At 35.7% G+C, this 22,299-nt stretch overlaps 1 pseudogene; it reads right to left on the bottom strand.

The window, feature by feature from the left end:
- Positions 1 to 22,074, bottom strand: part of LOC149127576 (dimethyladenosine transferase 2, mitochondrial pseudogene) — a 30,728-nt pseudogene extending 8,654 nt beyond the window's left edge.
- Positions 22,075 to 22,299: the final 225 nt, after the last annotated feature.

The raw sequence follows: 22,299 nt of genomic DNA, 5'->3' as shown, positions 1-22,299 counted from the left end.
CTTACACAAGTGCAGGGATCCAAGCACTTGGGTTATCTACTACTGCTTTCCTAGGCAATAGTGGAGAACTGGATCTGAAGAGGAGCAACTAGGGAATCGGCACTCCATGGGATGCCAGCACTGTAGATAGAGGCTTAGCCTACCATTCTACAGCACAGGACTCCAAAGCTCTCTTCTTAAAGAGAATGGATCCCTACAAGATGTCTTCTTTCAGTGGCCTGAAGAAATCTTAGAGCTTGATTTACTCATCTCCATGATAAAGGAGATAAACTTCCTAAGAGAAGTGGTCTTTAAGTGCATGCTTCAGGAACCTGCTCATTCAAACTACCTTGACAGGAACAATGAAAACCCACGGATACAACCATCTGGGCACTGTTGTCCTTGAAAAAAATTGGGACAGTGCCCAAATCAGGCATCACCCTCAGGGAATCCAGTTGTGAAATCCATCCCACTCCATGCCCACTGCCCTATCCCAAATCTCTCTGCTCCTACACTAGAAAACCCATGTACAATGCCATAGCAAATTTGCACAGGACCATTAAACAGATAAGAGAGACTTTAGTCAAGAGAATTGCAACAAGAAAGAAAGAACAGAACCTAGTCTGAGTTCAACACCTTTTTAAAAAACAGGCTGATTTTTTAAAATCATTATTGACTTAGAAAAGATTGTGCATATTCAACATTTACAGCTTTTACAGCTTGAGTTGTAAAAGCACAGACAGGTCATTTCCTCTGGGTTGAGGTCCGAGTCCACCACCACTGGGACCCTTGTCTGTGACCAGATACAGATGGGCCCTGCCAGGGCCCTACAAATCTCGGTTATTTTAGCCACAATCCTCAAATGCACACAAATGTATTGTATCATGCACTTCTGCTTTTCTTCACCACACACCCTTACAAGAATTGATGTCATTAAGGGCATCTTGCTGGGACATCTCTAGGACCTTACTCTACCTCAATATTAGCATCTTGTGTTCTAAAAAAAGAAAGAAAAAAAAAGAAGAAAAGAAAGGAAGAAAGAAAGAGAAAGAAAGACAGACAGAATGCTTCATATTGAATGAATGGCTACAAGATACAGAATGTCATCCAACACATGAGCAGTGTTTCCTCCAACTTTGAGTCTGGTTTAAGTTCTGTTTCATTCAGCCACTGGAAGGCCTCAGACTGGTAGAGAAAACAAGAGCCCTTTCAGATGATACTTGTGGATTAAAATCCACTCTGCTCCTAATTAGTTTTTACTAGCCAGTGTTTTTTCACCAGGAAGAGGCTGCCACACTGAAAAAGGGAAGCATAATCAACAAGCAGATCATACTTGTCAGTTAAACATGGACATCAAATTGTTTCTCCCAAGTAGGTAGATGTACAACCAATTTTGAGGATTAATTTTATGGGTAAATCTTCACAGAAACGTTCACTCTTATTTTACTGAAAATATAAAGAGCTTTTAATTTAGGTTTTTTTAAAAAAATCTCATTATAAGTATCAATTCAACATCAGAAGGGAGAACTACCAGCAAAAACAAAGATAGATTAATCAAAATATTGAGAAAGCACTTACACATTGCCCAGTCTATGTATAATCACATGAGTAAAATTTTACAAATAATAAATGAAATCAAAATCAACAAGATAATCCAGATTAATAAGAGAATGCATTGGAAAATATCATAAAAACACAGGGAAGATAAAGGAAGGGAATCCTTCCAAACTCTTTCTATAAAGCCAGCATCACCTTAATTCCTAAACCTGAAAAAGATGCAACAGAGAAATAGAACTATGGACCCATTTCCCTGATGAACATAAATGCAAAAATCTTCAACAAAATTCTAGCCAATCGAATCCAACAACACATCAGAAAAATCATCCATCCTACCAACTGGGATTTATCTCTGGTGTTCAGGGATGCTTCAACATTTGCAAATTAATCAATGTTGTGGGGAGCAACCCGGACTAGACTGAGTTACTGGAATTAAGACTTATTCTATGCATCTGCTCTCCCACAATATGGCGCTGGGAGAGAAGTAAACAGCTTCCGCACAGCTGCCTCCAGTTCAACCAATTAACTGTAGGACTTGCTCCTGATTGGAGAGCAGCGTACTCGGCGTGTGGGCAGCCGAGTTGGGATTGGCGGAGGAGGACTATAAAGGAGGAGAGAGACGGCATGCACCAGGAACATCTAAGGGGAACATCTAAGGGGAACATCTAGCTGAAGGAACACCTGTGCAGCCCCCGAGAGAACCGGCCGGCGGTGTGCCGCTCCCCTGCGGAAGTGGGGAATGTGGCCAGGGGGAACTGCCCTTCCACGGAGGTGGAAGGGACAGTAGCCAACCCGGGAAGAATCAGCAGCAAACCCGGGGAGGGCCGAGCAGACGAAAGAACAGCGCAGGGTCCTGTGTCGTTCCTCCACGAAGAGGGGGAGCGACAAATGTGATACTTCACATTTACAAATTGAAGAGCAAAAGCTGTGTGATTACCTGCATTTGATAAAATACAACACCTTTTCATGATGAAAACTAAACAAATTTGTGATAGAAGGAAATTCTTCCACACAATCAAGGGAATTTATGAAAAACCCACAATCAGCATACTATTGAATGGAGAAAAGTTGCAAGCATTCCCAGTGAGATCCAGTACCAGACAGGGATGCCCACTCTCACCATTGATATTTGATAGAGTCTTGAAAGTTCTAGCCAGAGCCATTAGGCAAGAAAAAATAAATTAAAGTGATACAAATTGGGAAGGAGGAGGTCAAACTACCACTATTGCAGATGACATGATTCTATATATAGGGGGTGAAAAAACCTCTACCAAGGGACTATTGGAACTCATAGAAGAGTTTGGTAAAGTAGCAGGATATAAAATCAATACACAAAAATCAACAACCTTTGTATACACAGACAATGCCAATACTGAGAAAAAATGTCTAAGATCAATCCTATTCACAATAGCTACAAAAAATCAACACCTTGGGATAAATTTAACCAAGGATATCAAGGATCTCCATGATGAGAATTATAAAATATTAAAGAAAGAAACAGAAAAAGATGCAAAACATGGACAAATCTTCCTTTTTCATGTATTGGAAGAATCAATGTCATCAAAATGTCCATTCTTCTGAAAGCAATTTACAGATTCAATGTGATACCAACCAAAATACCAAAGATATTCTTCTCAGATCTGGAAAAAATGATGCTGCAATTGCTGATGGAGGTACAGGAGACCTTGACTAGCAAAAGCAATCTTATACAACAAAAACAAAACTGGAGGCATCAGAATACCAAATTTGAAGACATACTACAAGCAGTTATAATCAAAAGCCTGGTACTGGTACAGATGGATAGACCAATGGAACAGAATAGAAGTGCCAGAAATCCATCCAAGCATCTACATCCAACTTATATTTGACCAAGGACCTAAAACCAATTCCTGGAGCAAGGACAGTCTCTTCAACAAATGGTGCTAGGAAAACTGGATTTCAACATGCAGAAATATGAAGCAAGACCCCTACCTTACACCTTACACAAAAATCTACTCCAAATGGAATAAAGACCTAACTCTATGACCTGACACCATGAAATTATCAGAGAACATTAGGGAACCCCTGCTAGGATTTGGCACAGGAAAAGAGTTCTTGGAAAAGATCCCAGAAGCACAGGCAGTCAAAGCTAAGATTAACAAATGTAATTACATTAAATTGAGAAGCTCCTATACTGTAAAAGAAACACTCAAGAAAGTGAAGAGGCAGTTGAAAAATGGGAGAAATTATTTGCAAACTATGCAATTGATAAAAGATTAGTAACTGGAATATAAAGTGATCAAGAAACTCAAAAACAAAACAAAAAATCTAGTTAAGAAATGGGCAAAGGACTTAGACATTTTTCAAAAGAGGAAATCCAAATGGTCAACAGACACATGGGAAAATGCTGAGGTTCACTAGCCATCAGGGAAATGCAAATCACAGCCACAGTGAGGTTTCTCCTCACTCCAGTTAGAATAGTTTTTTTTTTTTTTTTTTTTTTTTTTTACAGAAATCAACAAACACAAATGGTGGCGAGGATATGGGGCAAAAGGTACCCTAATCCACTGTTGGTGGGAAGGTAAACTGATAAATCCACTATGGAAGACAGTATTGAGATACCTCAGAAATCTGAATATAGACCTGCCATATGACCCAGCCACCTCACTCCTAGGAATTTACCCAAGGGAAATGAAATCAGCAAATAAGAGTTATCTGCACCCTCATGTTTATTGCAGCTCAATTAATAATAAGACATGTAATCAACCTAAATGCTCATCAACTGAAGACTAGCTAAAGAAATTATGGGAAATGTACACTATGGAATACTACACAGTGGTAAAAAATGAAATTTGATCATTTGTAACAAAATGGATAAATCTGGAAAACATCATACTTATTTAAATAAGCCAGTCCCAAAGTGAAAAATTCCAAATGCTCTCTCTTTCTTTAATAACTAATAGAGCATGTAACAGGAAATCTGTAGAAGTGAAATTGACTTTGTGAGGCAATGACTTGAACAGCCCTTGTCTTGACTATTGAGGAACAGTTTTTTTTTTCTTCATACTATTTGTTGAACTCTTCACATAGAGTTGATCATATATATATATATATATATATATAAAGTCAATTGAAAATAGATTTCAGTAAAAAATAAGATTGAGAATAAGAGAGAGGATGAAATTTGTAACTGTAAAGTTGTATAGTTCCACACACATTCCTATGGACTTACTTCTAAGGGTACAGTTTAAAATCTTACCATGGGATCCCAAGTCCCTTTAAGCTGGGTGGTAAAATTATCATCTAAAGTGCTAGAGTGATCATATTACATAATAAAGTGAACATATAAACAGACTTATGTGTTAAAAGGATCATATAAATAAGATCAAATGTCTGGTTTATAACAATAGATATAAAGGAGAGAATATGCCAATATAGGAAATAGTCCATACAGCATACTCATAGAATTACAATCACTTTAATTAACACTCTGATCTAAGAATCAGCCTTTAAGGCATGCTGGTGCGGCTGATAAACCCAGGAAAGCATTTCAGGTATGAAACTCCAAGACACTATAGCAAAAAAATGTTCTATACAAAAGACCTCTTTGGGTGAGATCCCAGTGGAACAAACTGGCCATCAAAGAAGGATGTACTTTTCTCTGAAGGGAGGAAAGAAGCTCCACTTTGCTTGTGACCTTGTCTAAACACTGACAGAGTTTGTGACTTCAAAAGGTTTCCATAGCCCACGCAACTCATGTCAAAAACCTCAGGTAGGCACTAATGTCATACATAAAAGTGTTAATTGTTAAATTAACAACAGGAGTCACTGCATACTAACTTACCCTGAGGGATCTCTGTCCTTAAGGAGTTGTATTATGAGAGTTAACTGTAAAAGTTATTCTCAAACAGTTTGCGTGTTTGTGTGCAAATTGTTGAAATCTTTACTTAGTATAGAGTTGGTCTTCTGTGTATAAAGTTAATTGAAAATGAATCTTAATGGAGAATGGGAATGGGAATGAGAGAGTTAGGAGGTGGAGGGATGGGAATCTGGGTGGGAGGGCAAGTATGGTAGGAAGAATCACTGTATTCCTAATTTTGTACTTATGAAATTTTATTTCCTTAAATAAAAAGTTTCTTTTTTGAGGAAAAAAAAGAAGGTAAATTATCCTTTAGAAAATTATGTAAAGAACAGGCAACAATCTAAAGTTTTTAATATAATAAACAGAGCACCAGTAGTTCACCAATTTAAAGCTACTAAACAAGTTCTAATTGCTCTGCAAGAATATCAAGGTCACCATGTTCAATTGCAATCAGTTCAAAAAATTTCAGAATCTGGAATGAAGTGCTTGGTCAAACTGCCAGTTAATTGTAATGTCATCATACTGAAACAGCCTCAGGGCTTAATCCTCTCAATCTACAATTAGCTCTCTTGAGCTTTAAGTGTCCTGCCAAATATGTACACTTACAATCAAGGCAAAACAGAAAAAAAAAAGCTAACATAAAACATTTGGTTTGATTTGTAAGAATGAAATTAATATTTATAGCATCATTAGGTTCATGCAATATTTTTTCAATAACATTTCAATCCATGACATCAGTTCTTGGTTAATCCAACATTATGTTTAAAAAAGGAAATCAAACAAAACATTAGCTGTATAAAGGCTCTAAAACATTAAAATTCAATTCAGGGATATTTTAACTATGATAAATCTGCGAAATAATTATCTTTTTGTGCAACAGTTTCCTTCTGTGTTCCAGTCTCCCATTAGTGTGCATCCTAGGAGTAAGTGTTGTGGTCCTTGTCACCAGTGAGTCCCACGTTCCTGGCTTCTGCTTTCTCAAGCCTGTAACTGTTGCAAGCACTTGGGAAGTGAGTCAGCAGATGAAAGAGTTTGCGCTGTCTCTCTGTGCACCTTTCTTCCAAATAAAATAAAAATAAATGAAAAAATTACAAAAATTACAAAATCCTTTTTTTAAGCTTAAACGCTTTGCTTTTTATAGTAGTTATAGCAACCTTTGTTACAAGTTATGGGTTGTATAACCATAACTAAATTCTTAACTCAGTAAACCTCAAATGTTTAATGTATAAAATAAGAAAAATATATGAAATATAGAATTATTAAGTTGATTAATGAAATACTTTATATAAATTATATGCCACATACATTACTTATTTTATATTATCAAACCATTCTTTTAAAGATCAGATGCTTAAGGTTGCAATATTCTTTATCACTAAGGATTATTTTGCTCTTCTGAAAATCACATCCTTCACAGAGATTTTCTCAGGTAAGAATCATATAAAAATATTTTGAAAATCATTAAAACCACTAACTGCTTAGCCATAAGTGCTTGATATATTATTCTTCAAGTTGTCTTTAACATTACCAAAAAATGACATGCTAAATATACCAAAAAAGAAAACAAAAAGACTCTAGCCAAAGAGTTTTCTGATAATTTTCAAAATTATTTGAATTCTGACTTCCTTAAAAATATAGTATCCTGGGCCAGGGCCGTGGCTCACTTGGTTAATCCTCACCCTGCGGCGCCGGCATCCCATATAAGTGCCGGTTCTAGTCCCGGTTGCTCCTTGTGACAGCAAATTATTTTTCAGCTGTCTGCTCTGCACAGACTTAGTTGCTTTTAGTTCGATCTGCAAGAAATACTCTGCAAGCCTTGTAGTATAAAGGAACAAGTAGTTTATTTAAGTAGCAAATTTTAAAAAGCAGGGGAGAGAGAGAGAGAAAGAATGGTAGGGGGGAGTCCCCAAGAGTAGGGGACTCAACCCGGCAATTTACCCCTAGGCAATCTTCACACAGCACTGGAAAAGGACCTATACTGAGAACCAAACATCATCAGTAATCATCACGGGCAACATACAGCACCGGAAAAGGATCCATACTGAGAATTAAACATCATCAGTAATCAACACGGGCACGTCAATGTTCAGCATGACTGTGTGTTCCCCCGGGATGGAACAGCAGCAGCAGAGGCTTGCTCTGGCTCCCTCTTAAAGACCCCAAGGACAAAGGTGGCTCATTGCCAAGATTTTAGGTAAGCAGTGCGTCCTGTCTCAGATCTTGGCCAGAGAGCCAAGACACAAAGCATGCCCACATGTTTATCAGAAACATTCTTTTATCCTCCTCCTTGGGAACTGGTCAGGCTCCCAAGGAGCAGGAGAAGGTCATCCGGAAGACAAGTTACTTGTTTACCAGAGCCGAACCTAGATACAAGCCTTTCCATCCTAAAAATTTGTCTTTACACTCCTCTCCCACTCCAGCTCTCTGCTGTGGCCCAGGAGGGCAGTGGAGGATGGCCCAAGTGCTTGGTCCCCTGCATCCGCATGGGAGACCATGAGGAAGCACCTGACTCCTGGCTTCGGATCGGAGCAGTTCTGGCTGTAGCAGTCATTTGGGGGGTGAACCAAGGGAGGGAAGACCTTTCTCTCTCTCTCTCACACACAGTCTAGCTCTATCTGTCAAATATATATATGTGTATATATATATATATATATATATATATAGTATCCTGGACTTGATAGCAGAAAAAAAAATTGGCTAAGTTAAGTACGCCCCACATCAAGAGCTAAGACCCTGTGTTTCTTTCTAACACCAAATTCAGTTGAGTTATGTAATTAACGTTGCTTAGTTTCCACCTCCAAATACACACTCATTGAGTGGAAGACATTTGTATATTTATTTTCTTTTTTAAGATTTATTTATTTATTTGAAAGGTAGCATTGGGAAGAGAGAGAGAGAGGAAGAGAGAGAGAGATGGCCCCATTGGTCAAAGCTGAGCCAGGTCAGTTAGGAGCCAGGAGCTTCAACTACAGCTTTGATGTGGGTGAGGGGGCTCAAGTACTGGACCTTCTTATATTTGCTTCCCAGGCATATTAGCAGGACACTGGATCAGAAGTGGAGCAGCTGAGACATGAACCAGTGCCAATATGTGATTCTGGTGTCACAGGTGGCAGCTTAATTCATTAAGCCACATTGCTGGCCACACAATTTTATTTTGTACTGTAGTATCTCAGTGCTTAATAACTTGTTACTTACATAAGGAAGTACTAAATAGTCATCTTTTAGAAATCAAAGTGACCTGGGAAAACGGAATTGTCCCTGGCCTGAGAAATGAATGCAAATCTATGTCTATGAATACATGATAAGGTCTACAAACAGGAATTAAATTTTATCAGGAAAGACTTTGAGTATGTATTCCAACTTTTTGTGTGTGCTGATCTCACCAGGACTCTTAGTCACAACTATAGCATTGTCCAATACAAATATAACCTTCCCTGGAAATGTTAGCCACATGTATAATTTTAAACATACTATTAAACATTCTAAAATTTAAAAGAAATAGTAACATTAATTTTAATAACGTTTCTTATTTAAACCAGTATATTAATCATAATTTTACCTTTTGATTAACATAAAATTTTAAGATAGTTTTTCTTTTTATACTAAATCTTTTAAATGAAGAATATATTTTACACTTACAATGCACTTCAATTCAAACTAGCTACATTTAAAGTGTTGAAAAGTCACATATTGCTAGTAGCTACCATGTTGGAAACTGTACTCTAGAATGAAAGATATTAAAAATTTCTAAGCTAGAAATATCACTAAAATATGCATTTATGAAGAAGATAAGTCTATAAGCTACTTATGGAAGTTGATATATATCTTCAGAACTATATTTTAACACTCCTTTTGCTGAAGTTGATGGCTTGAGTGTAGAATTGCATCCCTCTACCTATGGCTTTAATAATCTTACTTTTCCATTATTGTGGAGAAAAATTGCTAGCCTTCATGCCTTTCTTGTCTCTTTTTCTTTTTCTCCCTTTACCAATATTTTCCATATTACTTTTCTCCTAAGCAACTAGCTAGGAAGGAAGCCTGGAATTTGGTAATTTGATTATTGTATTTCTGAGTTCCATATCTAATGTCTGGAAAAATTGTTTTTCATGAAGTCTTGCTTATTCTTGCATATACTTATTCTTTTTTTTTTTTTGACAGGCAGAGTGGACAATGAGAGAGAGAGACAGAGAGGAAGGTCTTCCTTTTTCCATTGGTTCACCCCACAATGGCTGCTGTGGCCTGTGCGCTGCTGCCAGCACACCACGCTGATCCTAAGCCAGGAGCCAGGTGCTTTTCCTGGTCTCCATGTGGGTGCAGGGCCCAAGGACTTGGGCCATCCTCCACTGTACTCCCGGGCCACAGCAGAGAGCTGGACTGGAAGAAGAGCAATCAAGCCAGAATCCGGCACCCCAACTGGGACTAGAACCCGGTGTGCTGGCGCCACAGGTGGAGTAATCGATTAGCCTATTGAGCCACAGCGCTGGCCTATACTTATTCTTGGAAAATATTAGAAAGTTTGTGGATGTTGTCCAGATATACTTTTAGGATTCTCTTGTACAAGAATTTCCACAGAAGTTGCCCAATTCCTTACCATCCAACAAGAGGAATGAGTTTGTAGTGCTACTGACTCTGATACATTCTGATCCAAATTTAATGTTTTATGGCGTAACATGCTAAATTGCTTTTAGTGCTCTAATCATGCTTCTTCCTAAGAAATAGTGGTGTACAGCAACTCCTAGTCTTATTTGCTTGTGTCAGTTGTTTTGATTGTGTGCTGTATGGTGATAAATCAACAAAGGCTTATTCCTAAGGGTGTTTGAACAAAGATTTCCCACAATCAGTTTATTCCAGGGTTTACAGAATTTTGCTTATATGTGATCTTTCACTATCTTTACCTCTTTCTCTTCTCTTTTCATTAAACTAGGTTTAGCAAGCTATGCCAAGTGTAACAATGGATTTTGTATCTCTCTTTAAAATAGAACGCTTAGATAAAGAATTATGAAAAGACAAAGCTCCAGGCATTCTTAAGTGCCCTATAGTTTAAAAGGCTGGTTAACATCCTTCAGTTGGCCCACTTAATATGAACTGTAGTGATGAACTGTTGTTGTAGTCCCATAAACAGTAAATGGAATAATAAAATAGCACAAATTTTTAAATATCAAGCTTTGAAAAATAAATATAGATTTTGTTGGACATAAAACATAAATGCTTTTAATTTGGGATTCATATTGTCTGATTTCATTCAGCATTCTCCCTAATAAAATTTTCATTTAGATCTAGGTTTTGGAAATTCACAAATGTAGTATAAGTACACTTTATTAGTACAATAGATCTGTGAATTTCAAAGAAATTTACTTCCAATGTGGCAATAGAAAAATACATATTTTGATTCATGCACATCAAATTACTTTTAACAAAAATATTCCATTACCCATTATATATTGCTAACAGATATACCAAGAAACACACTAGAATAATTCTAAAATACACTTTATTAGAAATTTAAGTAATTTAAATTAAAAATTTCATTAGTTCACAAATAACAACTTTGCCTTTATCCCTTTTACTTCTCACCAATGCATTTCTTCTTACGCATAAACAGGTAAATTCAAATGCACTGTGAGTGAATTAGGTGTGTAATATTTACAATTAAATACCTCTAACTACTTGAAAAAAGTGGTAAGTGGAATTTTCAACCTCATATCTTAAGGAAAAATTGCTTACAAACACAGATTCTGAGTAGAAGGCAAGCTCATTTTCAATGTTGTCCAATTGTCTCTTCCAGCAGTATTATTTAATTCTTACAGTATCCCTAAATATTTTATCATATTTATATCATTATTTTAGAAGTTGGAAGTAAAATAATATTCTTTTGTATAAAAATAGGAAGCAATAGCTCCAAGAGATAAATTACAGCCACAGAAGGTAACTGTTCTTGACCAGCTGTTCTATGACATAGCACAAGAAAGGATCCAAAAAAAGCAAATGTGTGTTTGGGGCAAGAATCTTGTGCTGCATCATTGGCTTGGTAGTGGAGTAGGGACATATGGAGCTGAGAATAAGAGGAAATGGAATTTTACTTTAATGAATACAATGAATATGTTTATATAAGACAAAGTGTTTTCAATGTCACAGTATGACTAATGCTGAAGGAAGACTTGTTTGTCTATAAACGACATTGGTGGAATCCTTCAAGGACATTTTGTTATGTAAGATATTACTCCTTAGGCAAAATCAGTCTTTTTTTTAAAGGAAATAGAGTGTACTAAAAATTGTTGTCTTAGGAACTAAATATATTTTATTTTCTACTATAAACTAAAAATGTAAGCTTACTATCTACTAGCATATCAGCAACCTTTTTTTTTCTAGGAAGTAGTATGCAAGAAATGGAAGCAGTCACATCTTTCCTGTTTTCCTTCTGTTTGCTCATTTTAAGAATTAAAATACAGTTATTTAATAAGAACATCATGTTTATGACCTTACTACATAAATAAGACAAATGCAAAAATAACACAGCTGTGGTTTATTTCAGGGATGGGTAAAATATCAGCAAATGTTTGTGACTGAAAAGCATATTCTTTGGCATTTATAAGAGATCAGGTGGCTTTTGCTTTAAAATATAATTTTAAAAACTTTTTTTCTTGAGAGTCACAGAAATCTCCTTTCCACTGATTCACTCCCCAAATACAATTCCAAATCAGGACAAAGTTAGGTCACTGACATGAATGAGGCGTTCAATCCGGGTCTCCTTTATGGTGCAAGCAATCCAACTACCTGAGCCATCAACTGCTGCTCCAACGTCTACATTAGCAAGAAGCTGCAACTGGAAGGAAAGTAGAACTTGGATTTGGGTTCTCTGATATAAAATGCAGGCATCTCATGTGATGTCTTAACCACTAGGCCGAATACCCAATCCAAAATATGAACAATTTTAGTGCTTTTGTATGAATGGAAGATATTCATCTCAGTATTGCATGGTTAGAAAAATCCAAAAAATCTTGCAATTAGTTACTTTGTATACAAATTTCTGTTGCAAGTATAAATAAATAAACTGTATTTAAGATATTTTGTGAAGTAGACCACTGGAAAATAAAAAAAATGCCTTATTAGGGGGCATGTGCTGGTCATATGGACAATATTTTACCCAATTATTTTTAAAGATTCATTTATTTACTTAAAAGTAAGAGTTAAAGAGAGAGAGAGGGAGAGACGCAGAGGAAGAGATTTTCCATCTGCTGGTTCACTCCGCGGTTGGATGCATTGACAAGGGATGTCTCCCATGTCAGTGGTAGGAGCCCAAACACTTGGGCCATTTTCTGCTGTCTTTCCCAGGCCATTAGCTGGCTGGATGGGATGTGGAGCAGCTGAGACATGAACCCACCCGTATAAGATGCCAGTGTCTTAGATTGTGGCTTATTGACTATGCCACAACAAACCCCCTTACCCAGTTTTTATCCAAATCTCAATTTCCAATTAATTATCAAAGAATGTATATAGATAGGCTTTAAATAATAAAATGACACATCTCCCTACTTAGTGGAGTTGATTTGGTTTAAATTGTGAAGAACAGAGATGGAAATGTATCTGCCATCGGTTTGTAGGGGATAGCTCAGTCCAGGTTCTTGTCTCAGCTACAAGAAGGAATTACAGTATGGGATGTATGTAAAGATCATCAGAGAAGCAAGCTTTATTTGAAAGCAAAGTGAAAACACATACTCAAGAAGGGGTGCAGGGTGGGTGTAGATGGGTATGTGTGCAGCATTGTGGGACATTGGGTCAATCACTGCCTGCCACACTGACTTCCCTTGTAAGAACTATTTTGAGTAATGGATACTCTACTTCTGATATAGCGCCCTGCTAGTACACCTGGGAAAGCTGTGGAAGATGATTCTAGGCTCCTGGCTCTGGCCTGACCCTGTCCCTGGCCATAGGGCCATTTGGGGAGTGAACTAGCAGATAAAAGATCTCTCTCTCTCCATGTCTCTGTAACTCTGCCTTTCAAATAAATAAATAAAATTTTAAAAAATAGAGTATGGGCACAATCCAAAGACAGCTACACTCAATGAGGTGCAGGTGCATCCTATGATCTGGGCTCATAGGTGACAGTGGGGTGAGACTTCATGTAATATTACGAAGAAATAGACTTTTGGGCCTTGATTGAGAATGACCCATATCCTTGCCCATTTTGGAGATCTTGTAAGTATAGTGACATCAGGGTCGTGATGGAAGTGGAAGTGTCAACCATGGTAATTTTATTATGCTGACATTATAAGAGGTAAAGGAAATCATGAGGGTTGCACCACCAGCTAAGGTTGATAATTTTATCTAGTTCCTGTGCTAATCATTGATTTCACAGAGGCTGCAGTCTTTCTGCTGCACTGTAGGTATGGGAGGGGTCTGGGTGCAGCAGGGGCGGCTGTAGCACAAGCCTAATTATTGGATGGGGCTGGCAACCTCAGCTCCTCCTTGCTAGCTACCTTCCTCATGTATACCAGATTGTCTGAAAATCAGTTCTTAAATGAACAGAAGCCCAGTTTTTCCTATGGACACTGATTTCAAAGCAGGGAAATGAGGAGTTTTTAATGAGCTTTTGATCAAATTTGGACAAAGCAAGCACAATTTTGTAATTGCTGATCTCATCACTCTGAGAAAACAGTGTGGATATTTAAAGCATTGTTATTCAAAGTGTAGACCATGGACCAGCTGCAGGGTATCACCTGGGAGCTTGTTAGAATTACAGAATCCTAACTCCACTCAGATCTACTGAATTTTAACAATATCACCATGTAATTGAAGAAACATTGGTTAAAGGAAAACAGTGCCTTAGTAATAATAAAATTATCAAATTTCTCTTGCTGGTATTGTGATTTCAAAAGAAAAGCCCATCAATCACAGATCAATGACAGAAAAAAAATATTACAGACATGGTTAGAACACAAAGCCAAACTCAAAAACAAGATACACGAATGAGGATATCAAAACAGAGACTAGATTAGAGCACATGCGTTTAGAGATGCAGCTTGAGATGTAAGATTGGTTTTTCCACATCATTTTTTAAAAAGGTTTTATTTATTTGAAAAGCAGAGTAGCAGAGAGAAAGGAGGAGACGGAGAAAGAGATCTTCCATTCACTGGTTCACTCATCAAAAGGCCAGAACAGCTGGGCCAAAACCAGGAGCCTGGAACTTCATCCAGGTCTCCCATGTAGACTGCTTTCCCAGGCACATTAGCAAAGAGCTATATTGGAAGCAGAGCAGCCAGGATTCTAACCAGAGCTCTGATATTAGATGCCGGGGTCAGAGGTAGCAGCTAAACCCACTGTGCCACCATGCTAACCCCTGTTTCATAGTGCTTTGAGATATTTTCATTCTAGTTGTAAATTCAGCAGAGGGCTGATAGTCAGTACCCTCTGGAACCAGCCCTATCTGGATTCCTGGGCGACAAAGTATCTGAGCCGGGTTGCATATTAAAATAGTGCATTAGTAGCTGACATAAAAGCAGTCGGAAAAATAAATTAGTAAAGCATGTTTATGTAAGTAAATTACTATGCCTTGTAAAAATGAAGACTATAAAATGCTTTTTTTTTTTTTGCTTAACTAAAAAAAAAAAAAAAAAAAAAAAAAAAAAAACCTGTAACATGGAATATGGGAGATATTATTTCCATGTACCCAGGCTCTTGTCTAGTTTCTAAGTAAGATACATATCCATAACTTAGGTTAATTTATTAATACTATTTAGTAGTGGAATTTGGAGTTAACAATTTAAAACAAAAGAAGGAGTGGGTGTTTGGTTTAATAGTTAAAACACCAGTTGGAATGCTCCCATCCCATATCAGAGAGCCTGGGTTAGAGTCGAAGCTCTACCACCAATTCCAGCTTCCTGCTAGCACACTCTTGGGAAACAGTAGTGATGGCTCAAGTAGTTGAGTACCTGCCACTCACACTGGAAGTATGGAGAGTACTGGCTTGCAGCTTTAGCCTGTCCCTGTCCCAGCCATTGCAGGCATTTGAGGAGTGAATCAATGAATTGCAGCATCTCTCTGTCTCTCTCTCTCCTCCACCACCCCCCACCTCTCAAATAAATAAAATAATACATTTTAAAAAATTAAAAAGTTTTCTGTCAAACATAAAAAAAGGAAATGTGTCACAATAAAATACATTATGAAGTGAGTAGAAGTTTAGAAATTAGAAAACTATAAAGTTAATGCAATTAATTTTATAAACTCTATAGCAAATAGAAAACACTTTAAATATGGTATGAATGAGTTTATGAAATCTTCTCTACATGGATTTACTTGATTTTAAAAAATATGGAATCAAATAGCATGAACAAATATGAGTGATACACTAAAATTGAATGAAAACCAAGAATAAAAACTGAGTAAACATATAACAAATATTATCCAAAACATTTATAAAAATTGAATTACTACCAGAAAAACTAGAAATTCAGACAAAAATATTAATGAAATTAATGCTATGATATACTATTAAATAAGAAAAGGATCATTTTTTAAGTAAAGGTAAAAACTAAATGTTGCATTAACCTGAAAACAACAGTTTAAAATCTATAAAGATAAATTAAAGAACACATTTTCAGGAGAAATAAATTTGCCTTGATCTGACAATGATATTGTAATACAGCTCTGCAATAATTAGAAAGAAAAAAAAATTTAAATATTATAAAAATATGGATATTTTCAACAAATCAGTTAAAAGTTTATCTAATGCATAGTTGGAAGATCCCTAAATAAACGTCACCACCTATGGTCAATCAAGTGGCTCAAACACAAATGAATCTTTTCCGAAACAAACATAAAAAAAGAATATGCTTAAAGCCAGAAAAAAAGTCTTTAGAAATCCCATTAATCATATGATATAAAGTCTTTCGACAATAACAATATTAAAAATCAGATCTAACAAAATCAATGGGTAGCTTTAGCATATTTAGAAGTAACGAAGCTTATATTTTCAGGAAAAATGAAGAAATATACTTTAAGCTACTGCTTATTTAATATTTTATGTATCTTTAACAATTAAAACTTGTGGATTATATATAGCAAAAAGAATTTGAAAAGTGGAGAAAAGACAAACTAGCTAAGGACATCAGAATTCAGGAAATGTTATAGTCGTGACTTCACTGGGTTTTCTTTGTGCCTCATATATATCCCAGAATTAAAGACACAGGCATCCTAGAAATATGTCTTATGTGCCAGGCAAGAACAAGCAAACAAAAACCTGCTCTGAGTAGCTAAAGGGCCAGGAAATGACAAGCCTGCCAAATGGAAAACTTTTAGACAATAGCTGCTCTACTTTGGCCAAATATCACAGAGAAACAGTGACTCTACCATCTCCCATTCTAGGAGAGATGACAAGAGGATTCTAGACTTTGTACCAGGAAATAATGAGATACAAAAAAAAAAAAAAAATCTGCTGGGGTAACAATGAAAAAAATTGAATAAAGAGCCGGGACTTTCATCTGCCTTTGGGAAACAGTAAGACATCATCATCAACCAACTCATCACTCCATGGTGTCACTGGAGATCACATAGGGATCCTGGTTTCCACCTCCACTGACACAAAGAAGACTACAGACTGAATTCTGTCCCTCCCAAGTTCAGAGTTTCAAAGCTTAATGCTTGTTTTGTGACTGCATTTGGAGAAAAGACCTGTAAAGAAGTAATTAAGATCACAAACAGGTGCCTTTTTCCAATACGAGTACGAATTAAGAGCTATCAGAGTTCAGAGAGGCAGTGTCCTTATCTGAGTATAAGTAAAAAGGTCACAAATGTCGTTTCCTTATCCAATAAAAGTTAGACTGGTTTCATTATTTATTTAAAGGAGGAGGAGAAGAAGGAGAAGAAGAAGAGGAGGAAGAGGAGGAGAAAGAGAACAAGGAAGAGACACAGGGACACACAGAGGACAGGACATTTGGGGACGTCATGCGAAAGCAGCAGTCTGTAAGCCAAGCAGACAGGTCTCCAAAAAACCAATCCTGCTGGCACCTAATTTGGGGCCTTCAACTGCCAGAAATGTGAGAAAACAGATTTCTATTAAGCCACCCAATCAGTGGGACTCTGTTTTGGCAGCACTAATATGGTTCCCTGCCCCCCACTCTGATGGAATGAGATCAAAAGAAACCGAGATATGAGTTAGGATTTTCACCACCTTCCAAGTAATTATGAGGCCACCACCCCCATGGTGTCAGTGAGGGTCATGTGGAACAGGAAAGAGATATTTCTATATCCTTCTGCTATTGTATTAAGCACAAACTTTAGAAAAGTCATTCTAAAAGTTCTTCCTGATTGATATATAAATACATTTGAAACAAGTAAAACAAAAAGTCTCAGAAAAGGATATACCATCAAAATACAGAAGCAATAAAGAATCAAGTAGATATTTCAGAACTCAAAAGTACAAAAACTGGAATGAAAATTCAATGTGTAGACCTTTCAGAATATTTGGAGCGGGCAGAATTAATACAGGAAATTGAAGATAGACTATTAGAAATCATGTAATCTCAATACTATAAAATGGACTGAAAACAAATTGAATAGAACCTTAGGATCTGTGGAATGATTGATTAAAGATTGAATTATATTTATCAGAATATCAGAAGGAAAAAATGAAAGATGAAAAGAAATGGCAGGGGCATGTGTTTTGGTGCAGGAGTTAAGTCATCATTGGGATGCCTGAATGATGCCTGGGATCAAGTCCCACCTCCGATTTTGATCCAGTTTCCTTATAATGCAGCTAGGAGGTGGTAGATGCTGATCGAAGCACTTGAATCTCAAGTACTGTTCCATCTGACAGACCCAGCTGGTGATCCTGGTGCCAAATTTAAGCCTGGCCCAGTCCCAGCTATTGCAGCCTTTAGAGAGCGCATGAATGAATGGAAGATTTCTCTTTTCTTCTCTGCCTCTCTTTGTCTCTCTGTCATTCTGTCTTTCAAAATAATAAATGCAACTTTAAAAAAAGAGATAATGAAATACTCCCAACACAAAAATATGATAACTGCCTGAGGTGATGGCTATGTACACTTGCCATATGGCAATTAAAAGTAAATGAATTTTAAAACAACTAACAAACAAATATAATGGCTTGTAAAATCCAAATCTGGCAAATGTTATAAACCTGTTGATGCAAGGAGCTAAGTGAATCTCACTCTAGCCTAATGAAATATGCAAGAAGACCCATTATGGGCTAGCTTATACAAATTAAAGATGAAGAACAGTGAGAGAGACAAAAATACCTTCCCTGTAAGAGAAGAATCATTTGCTTGGTAACATATTTGTCATCAAAACCATAGGTCAGAAGGAAGTGACCTGTTTCCAGTGCTTAAAGAAAGTAACTTTTGACCCAACATTTTATATCCAGTGATATTAGGCTTCACAGCAAAGAATGTTACCAGAGTCAAAGAAGGAACTTACATAATGATAAAAACTTCAGCCTGCCATGGAGACATAGCAGTCCCTAATGTTTATGCACAAAACATCAGAACTGACAAATACCTGAAACAAAAACTGATAGAACTTAAGTGAAAATTCAGTGATTTCAATGTCTATCATTTTTGACAATTTATAAAAAAATAGAAAACTCACTGAGATAAAGAGGAACTCAAAAACATTATCAAATAAGATTTATACAATATTTATACAATGGCTCTCCCAGTAATAGAATATATGTTCTTGTTGAGTGACCATAGAACATAACAGCAAGGTAACATTTGACAAAAGTAAACACACACTTACGATAAAAACTCACAGATTATAAAAAGGAGGACTTCGCCAAGTTGAAAAATACCACCTACACAAAATCTATAGATATAAATATATCTATACCTATAGATATAGATATCTATATATTTATATATATTTATCTAGATATATCAATATATCTATATATAGATATAGATATGTATAGATATATATATCTATAGATATATAAATATACATATAGATATATTGATATATCTATATAAATATATATATAAATCTATAGATATACTAGAAAACTTAATGCTTAATTAATTGCATAGCACTGCAAGCCCCATTATCTAGTGAAGCAAAGAAGAAAAAGAAACCATAACACACAGATCTTAAAAATAAGTAGAATTATTCCTATTTGCAGAGGACATGATCATCCACATAGAACATTCCATGTTGTTTAGAAAAAACAACCACCTAAGTCTACTAAGTGAGTTTACCAAGGGGATAGGATACAGGAATGATGCACAAAAATTAATTGTGGCTCTATACACTAACAATGCACAAGTGAGCACCAAAATTAATATTATAATATTAATACTAAAATGTCAAAAATTAAAATATTTATATGCTGACCTAACACAATTTTAGAAGACTTTTATTCCAAAAATAAAAGTTCTTAAATCAAACAGAAGAAATCTAAATAAATGGAGAAGTATATGTTTAGAGATTCAAATAACTCAATATATTAATGATATGAATTCTCATAAAATTGAGGTACAAGTTTAAAATGATTACAACCCAAATCACAGGTTGATTTTTTGCATATATAAGTTGTTTATGAATTTAAATGAAAAGTCAATAAAGGTAGAATGAGATAAATGTGACAAAGAACTATGTTGTAAATATCACTCTACTTAATTTTATGATTTATTATATAGCCACAGTAATCAAGAGTTAAATGGTGTAGGTGTTGGTAGAAGGAAAAAAAAAACTTAAAAATAGATCCACATAGATATACTTAACTAATTTTTAACAAAACAAAATTTTAAAAAGTGACTTAATGATATTAAAAAATAAATCAAACCAAAGAAGCAAACAAACCTTCAAGCTCAACCTCAAATTTTCAAAACTAAATGTAAAATATGAAAGTATGACACATTTTTAAAAATCCTATAAAATAATATTTGAATTATAGAGCTAGGCAGAGTTCTTAGAGTTAACATAAAAACCTAATTCCTGAAAGAAAATATTTAAAGTTGAACTTTTCCCAAATGCATTCTCTTTCCTCTATGAAAAAATACCTTATAAGCTATTAATTGGTAGAAGATATTTATTAACAAAATGTCTAACAAAGGACTACTATATATATATATGCCATATATGTATAACTATATAAATAACTCTGAAAATTCAACAGTGAAAATCCAATTAGAAAATGTTCAAAAACAAAAACAGACATTTCTCAAATAGTGTACACCATATATTATATAATTGGAAAGAAGTTCAATTTACTCAACAGGAAAATGCCAGTTAAACTCACATTAGTAAATCACTACTCACTTATCAGAATGGATGAAGCAGAAAATAGTGGCAAGCCAATTTCTGGCCATCCATGGAAAAAGAATGGCAAATATTGTGGATAAAATGGATATCTTATATATTGTTGTTGTAAATTTTTTAAAAGAATAGCATATCCTTTCTTGGAAGAAGGGAGTTTTTTAAACAATTCAATGTGAAATTTCTATGTAATCCAGTAATTCTAACTCTAGGATTTTATACCAGAGAAATGCAAAATTGTGTTTCCAAAACTTGAACAAAGTTTCCTTAGCAGTTTTATTTGTAATAGCCCCAAAGTAGAAATTAATCCCATGCCCCTTTTCAAGGGATGATTTATTTAAAAATCAGGTACTTCAATACCATGAAGATTTGCTCAGCAATGGCAAGGAATGAACTATTAAAATAGGCAAATATACTCAATTAATTATATATCACTAAAGATTTTATTAAAGAAAACAAAATATAATTGGAAGTATCATTGTGTATTTGTGGAATTAGCTTTTTTTTTCCCATCAGCAGAATTCTTTGATGATTCCTTTAAGGAAATGCATGGTTATGTTTGCAGCTTTGTGTAACCATCATCACCATCTAATTCCATAACATTTTTATTACCTCTCAAATGAGCCCCATCCCCATTAGCAGTCAATATCTAGTTTATTTGTGCTCCTCAAATTGTTTTGGTAATTTTATGGCCCTTGAACAAGAACTTTAACACCAGATTGCAAGTATTGAAAAAAAAATGTCATTTAGCAGGTATTGTGTTGAATCTGCCAACCAAATTGGGGAGAACTGTCATCTTTACAATATTGAGTCATCAAATGTCTTCCCACTAATTTAAATATTTTCAATTTTAAAATTTTTGTAATTTTCAGAAGAAAGTTCTGTGATTTTTTTGTGATCTCAGGATTTTTATATAAAAATTATATCATCTGTGAATGGGGATAGTTTCACTTCTTCCTTTTCAATCTACTCTCTATTCTTTATTGTTTTTTAATCTTGCCTAGTTGTCCTGCTTAGAACCTCCAGCACAATGTTTACTATAAGAGGCAAGAATGGACATCTGGTTCTTCCTCCTGATCTGAGGATGAATGCATTATCCTTCTGCACCATGTCTGATGTTAACTGTGGGGTTTTCAAAGATACACTTTGTTAGATTGAGGAAGTTCTTTACATTCCTATTTTATTGAATGCTTTCATCATAAAAACGTGTTATATATCTGTCTTATTTTTTAAGTGCTTGAGGGAAAAAAGCGTATTATGTTACTTCATTTAAATTCTGAAACTGTCTCCCTGCTTATACCAAGTCTCAAAGGTTGAGAGCTCAGTTACACAAGGCAATCCACCAGTTCAGATGCCAGTCACAAGTCCTAGGTCGTGACCTGTTCTTCTGAGCATCCCAATATAAACCTGGATTCTCACAAACCTCTCCTCATGCTCGATCTCTTTGCCAGTGCAACTCATAGAATTCAGGGAAACACTTTACTTACATTTACCAATTAATAATAAAGGATATTTCAAAGGATACAGATGAACAGAAAGATGTAAAATAGAGTCAGGTATAGAAGAAGGAGAATGAATCTTCCACGTCATCTTGTGTATCAACTTCAGGAACCCCCATGTGCACAGCTATCTGCAGCTCCCAGTCAACCATTTGATGA

Source organism: Oryctolagus cuniculus, chromosome 3, assembly GCF_051225735.1.
Source record: "Oryctolagus cuniculus isolate XC-2025 breed Fujian yellow rabbit chromosome 3, ASM5122573v1, whole genome shotgun sequence".
Taxonomy (NCBI): Eukaryota; Metazoa; Chordata; class Mammalia; order Lagomorpha; family Leporidae; genus Oryctolagus; species Oryctolagus cuniculus.
This window is presented reverse-complemented; position numbering and strand designations above follow the sequence as displayed.